Source organism: Uloborus diversus, chromosome 2 (assembly GCF_026930045.1).
Source record: "Uloborus diversus isolate 005 chromosome 2, Udiv.v.3.1, whole genome shotgun sequence".
Taxonomy (NCBI): Eukaryota; Metazoa; Arthropoda; class Arachnida; order Araneae; family Uloboridae; genus Uloborus; species Uloborus diversus.
The window spans coordinates 147,909,284-147,927,558 of NC_072732.1; the positions used below are offsets into that span (position 1 = coordinate 147,909,284).

Here is an 18,275-nt window from a genome sequence, read left to right on the forward strand (position 1 = left end):
AAGCATAATAAGCGCAAATTCATGTTATACTGGTTATGGAATCGAACTCGCATAAATCGAGTGCGAAGTGACCGCGAAATTTGCTCGTTATAACGAAATACTCGGAAAAGACAAGTTTCTTGGAAAAATTATGAAAACGCGTACGTACTTGGTTTAAAGAAGTTGGTAAACTATTATTGAATTATCTTGCAGACACTCACTTTTGTTATTGTTTTCAAATAATACTCATGAGCCAAAAAACATCGTTACTTTCATCAATGGCTTTGAAATAGTTGTTTCTTTTATTTTGGCTTATATATTTTTAGCTTATCATTAAGTGTTCCAAATAATGTCAATCTAAGACTCATAGTCAAATACGTTGCTCATTTATGGTTCAGTTGGTTCCAATCTGCGTACATTCATCAAATGATTTATGAAACATGAGAAAAAAATCATTTTATTTGAAAATTTAAGCTTATAATGTGTTGACAGAAGTTTAACAAAAAGGAAAAAGTAAAATGGCCCTTGTAGGAACTGGAGTCCACAACAAGGCTAACTCTGAAAAAATGCTAAAAAAGACTATCAAACTAAAAAAAATTTAAAAAAAATGTCGCTGGTCATTTTATTCCTTTCTTTTCGCCTGCTTTAGCATGATTTTGGGTTACAATATTTTCGAAACTGATATATTTTTCTTAATCCGCACTCAGAAACTTGAAACAAAAGAATAAAAACCGTCATTTCTTGTTTTCAGTATTTATCACTAATGACTAACTTTCGGTTGACTTTAGAATGCAAAAGAAATTTTCTAAGGAAACGATAAACTGAGCTTAAAGTCAAGAAATTTTTTATGAATTACAAAAATAATGCTTGCTTTAGGCGGGGTTTCCTCGTTAAAAGCTAGTTATACTCCCACAGACTGAACAGTGTACCAACAAAAAAAATTCTAAATTTTTAGTCAACTGTGGGTTATCGTTATATCAGGGCTTGTTATGAGCGAGTTCGACTGAAAAACGAAATATTTAGGAGATTATTCCAAAATGAACTTTGTATTGCTTACATGGTTTTTTAAGAGATTTAATGTGCAACTAGTGTGTCAAAATTGCTTTAGTGCCATTTTCGACTTTAAAAAAGTTTTCATGTACAAGCAATACTTTTAAATCATAATACAACATTACTTGCATTGAAACGTATTTCTTGAATAACGAACGCATGAAAATATTTGCTTCCTTTACAAAATTGGGTCATGGACGATCATCATTCTAGCAATATAAAACTATAATTTAATTGGAAACATTGAATTTTCAAACTTAATTTTAAAAGATATAGGCAGCATGAACTATTTAATAGGCTTTTCAAATGTATTGCCGTCAAACTAGAAAACTTTTTAACGCGATTTAAGATTGCAACTATGTTTTAGGATGATAATTTTCGTTAATGGAAAATAGAGTCATCGTAAAAAGTTCCCTGTCGATCCCTTTGAGCTGTCTTTCACATTGCTTAAAAGCTAAGCCATTGATAGAAAAGATCATGAAAAGTGGATGAGGAAAACAAGTTAGATGTTAAAGCATAATATACTTAAGCCGAAGCTGTATACCATCAAATATTCATTTCCACTTAGTCCAGGATGTTATTAATAGAGTAACGTGACAGGAATGGTTAAAGAAGAGAGTGAAGATGGTAACAGTTCATGAAAGGGGCAAAGTTTTGTGAGATTAATAATAGAATGAGGAATAAAAAGAAGTCATCTTCTCTTGAAACCTTGAGGGACATTGGCGAAACTCTCCAAACATCCATTACCCATCTTTTAAGAGATTAGCTGAGCATCATTTTCCATCCTTACTCTCCCAACCACCTTAATGGAAGGAAGTGTCGATCCTTTGATCCGGCACAAATCTTGGCTTGGACTCAAGAATACTAGACTCGTTTCACAGATTTTTAGAAGCAAAATGGTTTGAGCCTCAAAGCGGTGATTATTTTTTTATGCGCCTATGTGACAGCGGTTTAAAGAACTTCAGTTTCGGAGTGTGGGTACAAGAAAGTTGCTAAAGTACATAGTACAAACTTTATTTGGTAGTAAATAAGTGGACAGTTTTGCCAGAGAAATATTAGTCTTCAGGACATGTGCTATTTGGATCTGAAAAAAAACTGCCTAAAAAAGGCATCTCTAAGAATTGATTATTAAAAATTGAATCATAATTTTACTATGTACTGTATAAAAGGTACTTCTGATCTACTACAAACATTGTACTGTCAGCCGGCTTATTTTTTTATGATCAAAAACATTCATAAAGATAAAAAATACTTTATCGTCTGGACATTTGAACTAAGGTAGACATTAAGAATTAAAAAACATTAAGGGAAAGAGAGTGGGGGTACCTAAAAATGCATTCATGCATGCAGATGAAAAAAAAATAGTTGGAAAACCATTATAGTAATATGCATTTTATTCGTTAAAACTATATTTCCACTTTTAACGTCATCCGACAGTTCAGATAGTATCTAAATCTTGATATAAGTAACAGTTAATAACATTCTTCCATATTTAAAAAATGTTGTTCTGATGAAATAGACAAAATTGCGCAAAAACCACAACAAAACCACACGACATAAAAAAAAACACCATCTGGAATAGCATTTTTAAATTTACAAAAAAATTATTAGTGAGGGGAACTCGTTTAGTGGTTTCAGATTAAGGTTGGGGAATGTGGAGCAAAGTGAAATGGTAAAATATTTACTTCGCTTTTAGCGCCACCTATCTAGTAATATTTTAACAACGTGTAACACATGTAGCCTGTTGCATTCAAGAAAAAATTACCCCTGAAAATCATAACATATGATAACGATTTTCAAAAAATGATACTCATATTTTAATTTTTGTTGTAAGTCGAAAATTATTTTTGATAATATTACATTATAAAGTTCTTGTAATTAACGTTTGAAATATAAATTGATACTTTCTAATATTCGGCGCAACATTTATTTAGTTAACATTAAACTTATTTGTATTGCAAATATTTTGTACAATTACACAAGTACATGGGGGGCTAAGTGGATGGGGCAAAGTTAAATAGTTAATTTTTAATAATTATTTAATCAGTTATTGCATCTCTTACACTTTTTAGTTAATTACTTTATTAACATACCTTAAGTTAGCAATTCACTTATTTATTCATTCAATCACTTATTTTCTCATTCGTGTATTTGTAACCATACACTATTTAATTCATTTATTCAATTATTGCTTTGCTTTTAACGTCTTTTCATTTATTCATTCAACCTTTTATTTACTGAATCATATGGTCAAAAGTATTTTTTATAATCGAATAAAAAACATTTCATTATAAAAATATTTCATTTTTCACTTTGCCCCATGAAAAAACAAAGTAAAAGTTTTCAACTTTTTTTGAACGCGAGAATATATTTCAAAAAATAGAAAATACTATGTCAATGCGCAGTTTTATGAAAAGTACAATGTTCTTTCTTTCTGGACTGTAATTTTCAAAACGAATTTCCAATTTCTTGATTTTTAAAAAGCTCGGTCATCTTAATCATTTTACTTTGCCCCACATTCCCCTATTTTTTCTGGTGGCAAGTTCCAGGCAACGCTGTTTAAATGACATGAATAGCATTAAAAAAAAGTCTTAAAATAATTGGGACGGCTATGGCGATAATATATTTCACTTTGAATTAATTTCTCAAAAAGACTTTATAGGAAGTAGCCTTAACTTTGTTTTACAAAGGAAAAATACATAGACCTATGTACACGATTTTTTCTTTGGATTTATGTTCCTTTAATTCATGATTGTTTAGCATATTTTTTAGCATTGATGGTTTTTATCAAGATTCAAATGTAGTTTTTTTATGAAGTGGGAGTTTTGCACATCATATCGAGATAGCTTTTAAGTGGACTTTTTAAACGAAGGACAGGAAACGTCTGACTTTATCTTGTTTTTCCATAACTCATATTGTATTGCGAAGTCTGTTAAGCAAATATTTTTAGTGTCAAGCAACTGCCAATCTTACAGTGGTTGTAAAATTGGGTTCACAACCCCGGTACAAACTCTGACGGAAAGTTTCGTTAGCCAATATTTTGAGAGAATAAAATGTTTTCCCATCGAAACAACGTTTGGACCGTATGCTGTAGACTGCTCGAAAAGTAGGCTTTTGTGCTACAGTGAAATTCCGTTACAACGAACTTCAAGGGACCGCAAATTCTATTCGTAGTAACGAGAATTTCGTTGCAATGGAATTCAAATAATGTAATGTCAGTTAAATCAGGACTGAAATTGTATTTCGTTGAAACGGAAATTTCGTTGTATTGGCATTCGTTGTATCGGAATTTCACTGTATTTGCAAGACGGATTAATCAAAAAAAAGAAAAAAACTAAAGAACTAATCTGACAGCTTTAACTTTTGGTGATTAATCTACGTTTTTAAAGCCATATCATTTGTAAATGAATAAATAAATGACTTTTTTCACTTCAAAAAGAATTTTTTTCACTTCCAAAAAAAAAAAAACTCTTTTTTCCCATGAAAAAGTAAGTATTTCTCATTTTTTTTAAACAACATAAGATTTTGTTTTTGCCTGTTATTATTCCATTTTTAATACATATTTTTTATGACTGTACAATTAATTAAAGCAATAATAAAATCGCTCATAAAGGAAAAAAAAAACACAAATACGCAAACATATTCCGCAGTTTGAAATGTAAATACGTAATTCTGTGTAAACTTTCGATTTTTCAAGCGCTTAAATGAGTTTGGTTTTACACTATACGCCCCTTTGATAACGTGTTTGAAAAATTAACTGAGTAAAATTTAAAAAAAAAGAAAAAAAAGTATAATAAATAAAAATAAGTTAATAAATTATAGTTACAAAACTCGTTTTGAAGATATTTATTTGCCAAACGGTCTCCTTAAATAATGGAGTATACGAAGTACTTTAACTAAAGCATGGAAAATATGTAAATTTATTAACGTTAAATGCTTACGTTATCAAATAAATGCGTTATGTAATTCTTATAATTCGCAATTTTATCTCTTTTTGTGTGTGTTTTGTTTTTGAATCATTTTGTAAGTAAAGTTTCATTTATATTTAGTGCTATACTATTTTATTCTAGTGTATCGAGTAATGTTGCTGAAATATACCATGTAACTATAATTACTTACCTAGCATTTGAGCCAGTTGAGAAACTGCCCGTTCGATATAATCAAAAGGTGACTTTATACTCCAAGCACAGCAGCAATGTGTATATAAAGCATATAAATATATAAAATAGTCAGATGAAGTGTCTTTGACTTGTAAGACTTTTTTTGATTTACTAGCAGAAAGGTTTTTTAAGTAGTTGCTCTCTTACCTGTAATAAAATAAAATATTTAAGCAAAAATAATGGAAATTCACTGTCAAAACGAGCATGGTATTTCAATCTTAAATTTAATGCGAAAAGGTTAATAGCTAAAAAGTCTCAACACTCGAAAACAAAAGATGACTAGGAAACGCATGTTTTCCTTAATAAAAAATAAATAAATAAATAAATAAATAAAAAACAGAAAAAGGATGTAGGAAAAGTAGCTGAAAAGGAAAAAAAAAAAAACGAGGAAGAATATCAGAATGCTGTTTTTAATGCAACAAAACTGGTAAACAAGTAAAATCATTCGGTATTACTCCAATTTTAGACAAAACATAGTTTGTATTCTGTGTTTGCACATTAATGTCGTTGCCACATATTGTATAAACATTTAATTTTTACAGGTTGTATTTATTTTCTTCAATAACACACATCTATCATATTTACCTAGTGATTAATTAAATTATACTATTGAGATTATTATTCATTCAATATCTTTAAAGTGTCCTCAATAAATAAGAACTGTGAAAAAAAGCTCTTGTTTTTATTCTTTTTGGATTAAAGTATATTTTTGAATACATTAGTGTTTTTTTTTTTTTTTTTTGTATTTACAGAGCATTTCAAGGCTTGGTACCTTATCGGTTAGGTAAAGAGCACACATAACAAAATTATGAAATGCCCTTAACGTTTTTATTTTTATATTTGATATTGTTTTACTATTTATCTCACTTCGTCAAATTCACTTATTTCAAATATTTTCTTGTGTATTTATGTCAGATCATTAGGTCTAATTATGCAGATTTTCGAACTCTGCTTTAGTTGCTTTTGTAATACCTTAAAAACACGTTTGAAATCGCAATTACTGAAATTGCCTTTAAAAACTAATCCGCAAATTTACGAGGCAGATTTATTTTAAAACTCACTTAAAAATCCTTTTTAAAGCATTCCAGATTTCGTTAAGAAGAATATCCTCATGTGCTCCACTAATGTAGCGTAAAACAGGACTCGCTAAAATTGAAGAGCTATTTTTTGTCATGTTTGCAACGGAGTTAACTTTTAAACTACGTTTCAGGGATAAAACTATTACAAGACTTAAATAGATCTTTTGATAACAAGCATTCGTTTCTAAAATGCATAATCTTCAAGCAGAACAGTTTAAATTTTTACAGCCAGCATTTGTTTCCTTCATCTGTGTGACTCGGATTTGGGCTTATTATTCCTTATTACATGAAAAAAAATACAGATTTTAATCAAAAACTAAATTTTGAGAACATTTTGTCACTTTTTTTTTCTGTATAACATAACTCTTTTAAGATGCGTCGATATCATTTTTGAAATTACTGATTTTGATATTGGTTATTAGTGTATTTTTTTAAATAAAACTGTTGCATTGAGTTGATACGTATTTTGCTTACTATTTAGACTTTCCAATGACGATAAAATACTAATATAGCGAATTTTTGCTATTCTTCATAGAAAAATGGGGGATTGGCATTTTTGGTCTGCAGGGCGTTATTTGGCGTCCTCCTTAATCTCCATATTTTGAAAATGTAAGTGAGAAGTTTTCTGTCATGAATTTTAGTGCTCCTAAGTTAATACTGTCATATAATATTTCGGACAAGATATAAACCAAAAGGCTACAATTCTTCTTTTCAAAAAATAATGTTTCATTGATGAGTCACCGGTGAATTTAATTCATATCAGGTTTTATAATTTTATATAACATACTTCAATTATTTCGCAAAAGTTAGCCAGCTGAAAAAACAATGCACTTTTTGAACCTGCACGATGCAGAGGTAAAAATAATACTTAAGTTTAACCTTCATTATATCTATCAATAGGAATGAAATTCTTTGCGATGATTTTAGGAAAAAAAAATTATTTCAAGATACTTTTACTGCTAATAATAATAATGATAATAATAATGAAAGATAATAATGAAAGTTGTTTGAAAGTGTATTTGCATATTATTCGGTTGATTAGTATAATAAGATAACTGAAACTTCAGAAAAAAAAGAATGTTTAACTCTTGTTGAAAGTTTTGTTTGAAAGAAGACAGAATTATATTTTAGTTTAATAAAATTTATAGATGATATTTTTATAACATTTAAATCAAGTCTTTACATTCCCTAAAAATCTTGAAAAAGAAACTGGAAGACCGTTGCAATCGTTGCAATCGTTGAAAAATCGTTGCAATCGTAACCGCTATTTGCAACGATCACCCCACGATAGCACATTATCAACATCTATCAAAACTTAAAATAAATAAACAAAACTTATTTTGTAGATACATGACAGAAAGCGCTCATTAGTTTGGGAGAATGCATTTCGCTTTTATCAAATAGAAAATGATTTACTTCTCATACCGGTTTTAATATGAACCGGTTTTAAGCTAAGTGTGTCTTGACCATTGACATTGCGAAACTTGGGGTGACTGAGAGAAACATCACCATCCTTTTGCAAAGATCATCTCTTAAATAATTCTATTGTGTAATTATACCTATATTATTTAACTGCAGAATCATTTGGAGCTTTTTAAACAAGTTTCAATTTTAAAGCGCTGCAAAAGTTTCCGGCTAAGGTTTTCAAAAACGATGGAAATTTGATTTCTCCTAAATAACTGTTTGTTAAGGAGAAGTGATTTAAATAAAATATTCATCTTTAATTATAAGACTTATTCACCATAAAAGTTAATCCCAAATCCTAATAGATATCAGAAAAAAGAACCAATCAAAGTATAATTGGAAATAACAGAAACATTTTTGTCCCAGAAAATAGTCAAGATTATCCAGTCCAACTGCTAACAGTCATAACGCTTCAATTATGGAGTTCAAATAAGCTTGTTATACCTGGAATCAACCATGGAGAATGACTTATTTCGCTACCCCTCCAAGCAGAACATTTCATGCTCCAGCCGACTAGCAGCAATTATCAGTAATAGAAGAGAGAGTGTATTGATTTATTTTTGGCTACTTCTATCTTTGCCGAACCACCTGCTTTGGAATCTTCTTTCTCCTCTGGTCCTTTCAGAATCCAGTATAAACCCATCGGGATTTGGGACGAATCTTGAAGAATCGCTTATGAATCCCGGATGAATGATTCATTTCTTTTTCGTTCTATTTTCGCTTTGTTTGCAAGGTGAATGATTTCTGGCTACGTCATAATGTGACTTTTTGAAGAAACGAAACGATACATTTTCGACAACGTAGTTGCTTTTGATTAATCAAAAGTTAATCTCTCAATTTCCTTTAAAGATATTTAATTTCCAGAGTCATTTCCGACTTAATAAGTAAACATATTTCATCAAAACGTTAAATAAAAGTGAACGAAGCAGAAGATTTTCAACCCGCATCGTCCAATCCAATTAGAATGGCACAGGGGAAAAATCACGAGGTGTTTACCTTTGTTTTCCATACTTTTTACATTGGAAATAAATTTTATTTTTTTAATATCTTAGTAATAATAAAATCAAAGTATTTTAGCATGCATATATCGTCGCTCAAAGCAACAGTAGGACATCTAATCCCAATAATAACACCAAGATATTCTATTGTTGCTCTTAGGTAACGATATCTTGTAAAGTTGAGACTACATTTGCATCTTACAAAAGAGTGGTTCAAAAAAAAAAAAAAAAATAATCATAGCCAGTTCATCTCGAATGGATCATTATAATATCCGTCATTTTACCTTCTTTATTTATAATTTCAGCTAATATTCACCTTAATAGGCTACTTTATTGACTCAATCATCAACTTCATACGAAGCAGGGATACTTGATTACGCAGGGTGTTCCGTTTTAACCTACAAGACCTTTATTTTCGCAACCGTCAGTCCTAGATGTCTACTTCCAATTGTAAAAATGTTCAAAATCAGATGTATAGTTAAGATATTGAAAGTTTGAAGTGGAAATAGAAATAAGTCAAAAAATACAATACTTATCTTTTTACACTGGCCCCAAGTCCCCTAACTTATCGTTAAGGAAATAATCTCCATTGAAAAATAATTCCAACACAATAACTTTGAAATTAGTACGACCAATATTTACCGAGATATGAAACGCAGCGTTTCGTCACTTACACCACTTTTCACTCGCCGTGAATAACACATTTTGGGGGAAAATATAGCGGTTAACAAGTATTTAAAATTATGTGTGTGCGTAGAGTGCGGTTTTTCAAATTGTTCGAGGTTTTTGAGTGTGTTTTTGCGTATCACGGCATAACATTGGCAGTTGTTTTTGAATAGCAATTTAAAGAAATATTTTTTCTTCTTGTTTGTTTTACTTCTACAATCTGTCACTTTTCAGAAAGGGCCATAAGTTCCAATCTCATCTTCTGTATGGTCCCTTAAAACTTTGAAATGGAATATCTCCTTGAGTTTTGGTCGCACCAACGTTAAGTTTTTTGTGTCAATAATGGTTTTCAATGGAGATTATTTCTCTAAATATTAGTTAGGGGACCTAAGGCCCGTATCTTAAGTTAAACTTTGTGTTTTTTGACTCATTTTTATTTCTGCTTCCAACTTTCAATGTCTTAACTCTGTATCTGATTTTGAAAATTTTTCCAATTGGGAGTATACATCTAGGACTAACGGTTGCGAAAATAAATGTCTTACAAGTTAAAACGATACACTCTGTATTTTTCGCTGCAACTTGAACTTTTAATGTTCTTAACTTTTCTTCAATCGTAATCCGGGGATTGGTGAACTTTGCTTTCACTAAAACGTAAGCCGCATGCAGGGTTAAACTTTCCTCCTAGTTCTCTGCCAAGTGACCATTTTTAAAATTAGTAATCTTCAAGTTTTTTTTTTTGTTTGTTTGTTTGTTTATCCGAAAAAAAAAAGCACATATTGTTGGCTCTTCATTAATTTTAAATACAAAAGAATATTTTTATACTTTTATTTCTAATTCGATCAAGGACATCCAACATTTACGAACATATCATATTTTTAGTAAACAAATAGGCCCTGGAGCAAAATTTTGTTAACATTCAAGCGAGTTTTACAAGCATCAATTTTACTCTCTGACTCATGAAAATGAAAATAAATAAATAAATAAAATAATCAGTTTTTGTATTATTTCAAATCCAATATTTATTTATTGTCGAACTTCAAACATTTGAAAAATCCGTTTTGCCCTACCAGGGAGCCCAAAGCGGGTTAGCTTAACTTATTGTGATTTGGTACATTTTCCAGTCAAATATGAAGTTATAAATGATTAAAATATTTAACTAGCAACCAGCTATTATTAAAAATTATATTAAAAAGTTGTTCTTATCCCATTTAAAATCATCATACTTGTTTTTAAAACATAAATGAATAACTGATTAAATTAATTGACAAATTAATTGCCATCCTAAAAAGTAACTTTTTAAAGTTATAATTATCCTATTGAAATAGAAATCTAAGTCAGCACACGAATGAAGAAATTATAAATAAATATATGATTAAATCCTTTACCCGCTTTGCCCGAAGGCTTGTTTTTTATTTCAATAATTATAACCTTAAATTTAAAAACGAAACAAACAAAATGACTATCGTAGTTTGTAGGTGAATGGTGTCAGAATAACATAATATTATTGACAATAAAAAAAAATAAATAAACTAGACTTCAACTAATCACAAGTTACAAAACTATTTTTAGAAATGTATCATTTTTTTTAATAAATATTTTAAGCCTTTTTGCGCCATGCCGCTTCACTGCTGCTTTGCTGGGATTGATTAAAAGTCGGGGGCGTTCCTGTTAACACGACATACGAATGCATCGCTGCTTAGACGCCATGGAGGGGCATACGAAGGCCTACCCGCTTTGGGCCACCCTCCCCTATGTAAATTGTGTTTTCTTTACTTCAATCTTCATAAATATTTCTCTTACACTAAAATATAAACAAATATAAGTTTTCATCTCAAAACTCTTACATCGCTTAAAAGATAAAGCAAAAACTATATCTAAAGAACAAAAGTAAATAATCGTTTTGCACAAATACGTCTCTTGACCGTAAGAGGGATTTTGCTTTCTGGTAAAATAATAGTGAAATTTAGCGAGTAACACTTCCCCTCAAAAGTCATTCTCGCGTGGAGTAGCAAAAACGTCGCAATCTTCAGAAGAACGTTACCTGTTATATCGCAAAAACGTAAGAGAGAAGCTTAAAAAACTTACAATGACTCTTTAAAAAAAGCCGCATTCACACAAAAGCAGACTTTAAGTGCGGAAGTTCACCTCCTCGCCGTCAATGCTTTTTCTTTGTGATCCTCTTTTTACTGACTTTTCTTTATTTGGTTCTTTTCCTACCTCCAGGACTTTTTCCCAAAGATGTACGGAAGGAATAAATAAACAGGATGAAGCGGGGTATTATGAAAAATGGTAAGCAAAGGCGTAGTTACAAAACTAACAAAAAGGGCTCGAATATAAGAATTTATGCGGGTATGATCTTTTGTGTGTTTTTATAGTACATAAATATGCCGTGGACTTGCTTTCAAATTTCTGTTTTGAGAATGTAAGGTTGGAACTTTCAGCTGAACACAAAAAGGGGTTCACAATAAAAATATTTTTATAGAATAAATATGTTGTAGTTTTCAAGGAAAAATGTTTTTAATGAGAAGGAAAGAGATATTAAAGAACATACAAAAATGAAATTAAAATACAAAAAAAAAGAAAGAGAGAGAGAGATTGACGTAGTTAAAAAAAGTCTAAATATTATACACTCTTATAAATATAATAATTCTAAAACTAATTCTAAAACTAGTGTTGCTCAGTATTTGTTTGTGTGAATAATTTAAAAATGAAGGGCTTGGAGCAAGTATGTGATATGCCACATGAAAAATTGTTGTGAATTTTTCAGTAAGCCAATTTCCAACTTTTGAAAAATTCTAAATATTTTCAAAGGCATTATACATTATATAATCTGCAATACCGAAAGCAGATATGCTTTTTTTTCCAAACAACATAATACATTGTCATGTTTATTTCAATTTTAGTTACGACTAACAAAACTTTTTATCGAGAAGACACTCCTTGTCTCCTGTCACATTTCTGCCTCGAACCCTTCAAATTCATAAAATAAACAAAGAATTTATCCATTAGCAACAAATTAATAACTGTTATTATCACATTGAAATCAAATGATCTTACTTCTATTTTCATCCAAATGTCTATTTTATTTTCTCTTTTATTTATGGACCACATTTTAAACACCAGACAATATTTAAAATATTTATACATATATGTACTAATTCTACCAGAGTTTCCGCTGAATGAATTCAACATTCATCCTTTTAAGTCTGAATTCGTTCAGGAAAAACGGGTTCCCCCTCCTCCCAAAAAAATAATTTGAATATTATTGAATCGTTAACCATACACGCCATGTATCATAGTGTATCATTATTATTTTTTTGCAGTTAATGAAAGAACTAATATTAAACGCGCCGCTTATTAATTTACTTCATTTATGTTATTTAAATGTACTAATCATAAATAATTAACATTTCTTTACTTTTATGTATCTATGCAGGCATTATTGGCATCAAGTATATTGTAATTTTACTAGATAATGCTACACAAGTTACATGGAATTTTTTAAGGAATTTATTTAGTAAGTTTTATACTGGAAACAAGTTCATCTATCTGTACAAGTGTTTTCAATACTTTGTCGTAATGAAGTTATTCCAGCAACACTTGCTATTTCACATTCAGTCATTTTTTGTGCACAATAATATTAGATTATTTTTCCTCCCTTTTTTTCAGCCATTTAAAACCCGGTTTAAAAAGGGTCTGAGACACAAAAATCGTCAAATTTGGTTATATTTAATTTTTTTTTTTTAAATCATTTTAAAAAACTCTGTTTTTTCTGCTTAATTTGGGCGTTTGAATCTTGTTGCTATCGTAAATAGGACGAAATACATAATAATTTTTTTAAACTGATATATTTAACTATAAAACTTTAAACGCATTTTCCTACATGATAATGCAGGTTTCCCGATTTTTTGCATTCAAATTCTTATAAAACCAAGAAGTGGTCAAGATAAAGTAATTACATTTTGAGCAGATCTTTCTCAAACAGTTCACTTCATTTTTTATTCCGGCAAATTTGAAAAAAAAAAAACCGCTTACTTCAAAAAATATAATTAAAAAAAAGTATTTGAATTTTCCGAAATTTTTCTTCAATTTTTTTTTTGAATTAATATTTTTTTAAATCACCGACCGAATAAAAACTAAAGCTTAGATAATTGGGCATACTTTTGTGAATGAATTTTGAAAATTGACCAAGAATATTTTGAGCTTTAGCTATTTAAAGTAATCCACATTAAAAAAAAAAAAAATAAATAAAAAAAAATAAATAAATAAAAAAAATTATTTTGGACATTTATGTTATGATTTTACTTTTTGAATAGATGGGGAATTAGTTTCAAAACTCTAAACTGTTTAAGATTTATTTTTTCTTTCAAAATTTTGATACTGATGTTTACGCATTCAGTGTGTTTCGACGATTTCAAGATAATATCTTTTTTGTGGGAGTTGGAGGGGGCGTGAAAATAAATTGTTCTAATTGTGTGAAATAAGTCACACAGTGATGGGGCGAAAATTTAACACTGATGCCCTTTCTTTAAGTTTTTATATTGAGTATCAACGAAAAAACGCAGAAATAGGGTGAATTCGTCGACCCCACCAGAATTTTTCACCCGTTATAAATGGCCTAGCTTGCTCCCCAATAGATATTCATACGATGTTTGTGTCAGCGGTAACTATTTTTTTATTTTTTCCATTAGAACCATTTATATCCACAGGATTCCGGAATATTATTAACTATTTTGTTTTTTAAAGAGGATTTGTATCGATTAGTAAAACGTTTCGTTAAATTTTTGGTGTTTTAGGACCATAAGCTATGAGGAACAGTTTGGAAACTTGCAATATCAGAAAAAGAAAAACAAACACTATATTTTTTAAACAATTAGTAAACTATCATTCAAAATATTAAGATTGTGACGTTTAATAACATGGGAAAACATATAATTTAAAAGTTATTTGTTTACGATAATTAATAAAATAATTTTTGAATTTGTATAACACATAAATTCTACGGTCTTTAATGGGAGGTGGGAAAACACATTTAAAATTTTTATTTTAGTTTATTTTTATTATTAATCAGTTTTTCTTACGAATATCTTCCACTCCCCCTATCTTATCCATGCATAATGTGTTTTAAATACGCTTTCCATTAGTTGTAATAAACAGAGCAAACTAATGTGGTAACAACGAAGTTATAACGCACACGCATGACAGTTAAATTGCAGAAGATGTTATTGTTTACAAGATAGCTCATATGCATGAGATTAGAACTTCTAGCTGAAAAAAAAAAAAAAGACACGCAGTTTCGTTTTTTTGTTTTTTCACTAAAACATGTTGCGACACAATAAAAAATCCACTTAAAAAGGGAATCTAATCCGATTTTGTGTCTGAGTGCAGCTTCTAAACACACAGTATTTCCGGAGAGCTCGCTTAAGAATAACTGGATTCTTTGGAAGTGAATCCGAAGAAAGTTCTTCTGCACTGAAATTACCAACTAAATATTATATCAAAAAGAAAAAAAAAGAGCTCAATGGAAAACAGAAACTAAGAGTGGATATATAATATGTAATTAACTAATTAAAAACCATATAATACTGAGAGGGAGATTATATCAATGAGAGTGCTCATTAAATCATGCGTTCAGACACGTATTTATATATCTGTACATAACAGGCAGCTGTATGTTTTAAATCAGGCTATTTTAGATTTGAGAAATACATTTCATTTTTTTTTATGAAAGTAAAGTTTATACTAGATATCATTCTTTATTAAACATGTTTTTTTATCGTCTTCTAGTTGCGTAGCTAGAAATTCTTCAAGTGGGGTGTCCTGCCTAAAAATAGCAAACTCTAATTATTGGAAACGTCAATTTATGCAGAGAGTATTTTAATTTAAATTTCATGCACAGTATTTTATATAAAAAGTGGATTAGATGATGAAAAATGTATTTTAAATCGAAAGGAATAACTCTACGTTCCATTATTAGAGTTTGATTTTTAACTTCAAGGGAGGGGTCCGAACCTGTGTACCATCTTTTTTCCTACGCCACTGTCTGCTTCCCTTAAATCATAATAACAAAAACAAATGACTAACCCACAATGAATTATTTTCAAAAATGGGAATTGATTTTTAAAAAAAGAAAAAAAAAATCGACCCTAAATTTAGTACAAAAGTATAAAAATTCTTCCCCATGCAAATGATTAAACATTTCATTGGTAGGGAGATTACAATCAACACCAAAGGCGTTTTATCGCAAGTAATCGCATACACCAGAAAGTTTATTTCCGCTTAAAATGCCGAAGCGCAAACGGCAATTTTCCTCGTCCGTAAGCATTCACGAATTTCTCTTTCACTATACCGTAAGTATACTTATCTAAACTTCTACATTTCCCCCGTTGTCCACCCGGCAGTCTATGGCCCGTTATTGATCTTGGCAAGACTCTGCATCTTTCGTATCTACCCCCTCCACTTTTCCGACCACGTGAATCGCGAATACGGGGAACACACGCTCAAACACTTTCGGTACTCACGTGCAGGAGAAGACCCCATTAATTGTCATGCATAACATCGAGCGGTCAAGCGGAAAAAGGGGTATCTGAGATAGCTGATGGCTTAGCGAGGATTTTGGCATTCATTCTTTGCAAAAGACTGTCTGGAAGAGTGACAGAATAGAAGAACATGAAGTGTTTTACTGGACAATTCATGTGAACATATTTGAATAGGAATAATGGTTTTGCATTTGATAAAATGGATGTTCTTAATGATTTTTTTTCTTATTTTTTGAATGTTTCGATACCTCAGCAGAAAGTATATATGTTATAGTTACAGTGTTATAGAAAAGCACGAAAAACGAAATTTCTCCTTTTCATGCTAACTTTACCTGGTAAGCAAAACGTTTTCGGTACCAATGGTATCCGAATATTTATTTCAAAATTTCACATTGAAGTAATTTAAGCATTTTTAGTTAGGTTTTATACTTCGGATAACTTATTTATTCATATTAAATAAAGAATACCAGTGCTGTTTAGGATTTTTTTCTTATGTCTTTATTATTCATTTTTTAGTGGTTGAGTGCTGATATACTACCATAACAAAAGTCATTTAAAAAATATGTATGCTTTTGAAATTTTTTCGTATCATTGAAAAAACGTTTTTATTTCATTTTATCGGTGGCGTAAGAAAGGGAATGAATGATATATTGTATAAAAAAATCGCAAGGATTCACGTAGAAGTGATTTTAGAAGTTATAAGCTGTGATTTCGGGTATGTTCACACGTAGCGTTTATTAAATGTATCTGCAGTGCAGAAAGGCTAATTATCTATTCAATATTTTTCTTTTGAACTTCAGTAATATGATATTAACCTTTTACGATTTATCGCAATACTGTGAAATAATTATTTCTCTTATAAAACGAACAACTCTCCTACAGAAAGGGTACACTTTTTTAAAAACTCGTAGCTCTAATATTATTAAATGTAGCAAGTATTTACTGTTTCTAATGGTGAAGAAACTCTTGATTTTTTCGTCACATTAAGTCTAAACGACGTGATTTACTATAAATTGAGTTTATTAATTATACAAACAAGTCTCTATTTAAAAAAAGAAAGACATTAAAATGTGGTTTAAAAAAGAAATAAATAAAAAATGAAATAAACTCGTACGCTTACGAAAGCTTTGTTGTATCAGATTTGTTTTATTCTGTTCAGAAATATATGTTGCTTATTTGTTTTCAAAAAAAGCCCTATATATGCTAACAATGGTTTTACAAAGCATAAATTATGAGGAAGAAAAGAAATGCAAAAGCACAGATAGCTAACATTCTTTTGTGAAAAGCCATGTTGCGTCTCCACAGAATCAAAATTTATTATGTTCTTGAAAACATTTTTAATGTATCACTAGTAATAAATAACATGGTGGAGCGGTACACACATACGAGCATGTTTCTCTTTTATGCGAAAGAACTCTACAATAAATAAACTTAGACATTGTAGAAATAGCTTGATTCTTCTGTTACGGATAAACCTATTGTCATATTTTATGAATGAACGGGGAGAAACATCCATATCTCACACAGAGCTTTGTAATATATTAAATACTGTACAGAAAGGGTTTTTTGGAAACTCTTTGATGCCGCATCATGTGTGGTAAATAAAAAGCCTATTGTGTTTCAAAAGAAATAACTGACGTTGGTTTCGACATGTTTTACTTTGAAATTTTAAGCACTTGAGAATGACAGGTAAAATGACTTTTGCGACAGATTCCATTAAAAATATAAACGTCAAAATGTGATGCAAGTTGAATGCAGAAAAGATTTTTAAAATCATTTTTCAATTCAAAAAAATAAAAACGTCAATTCGGCACAAGTAAAGTTTCAAATTAAAGCTTTTGTGTTTTTAAAGTTACTTTTTTAAGGGATTGAAGATGCTGTACTTATTTATGATAAAAATCATAACTCATATTTTAAAACAATAGATGTGGGAACGCATGCACATATGTTTTTCAATAAGTGAAGCTGTTAATTATTTTGAGTGATTGGTTTCCTTTTCACATGATCAACTTTTTTGTTTTTCTTTATGTTCGTATATAAGGTAAACACACCAGTAGTGGCCAATTCAAAGTTAATATTTAAAAAAAAATCGAATTCCAGGTCAGCCAACGGATTTTAAACTGCATAAACGTGCAGGAGGTTGGTATAACTTCTTGCACGTTTGAATATATTAGGAAACCTGGAATCCTACTTTTTTAAATATAGACTTTGAAGTAGCCACTACTAAAGCACATTTAAGTACTGACAATTTCTGCTGTGTTTACCATACTGAAAAATTTTGAAAGCAAAACTAATGGTCTTGTACGGTTATCCTACGTAATAAAGGCTTTCAATTTTTGA

At 30.0% G+C, this 18,275-nt stretch overlaps 1 long non-coding RNA gene across 1 annotated transcript in view; it reads right to left on the reverse strand.

Annotated features, from left to right (window-relative positions):
* Nucleotides 1–5,321, reverse strand: part of LOC129216069 (uncharacterized) — a 233,233-nt gene extending 227,912 nt beyond the window's left edge. Inside the window, exon 1 of the long non-coding RNA XR_008580167.1 lies at nucleotides 5,149–5,321. This is a non-coding gene — a long non-coding RNA (uncharacterized LOC129216069). The remainder of the gene's footprint in view (nucleotides 1–5,148) is intronic.
* Between the last annotated feature and the right edge of the window lie 12,954 nt (nucleotides 5,322–18,275).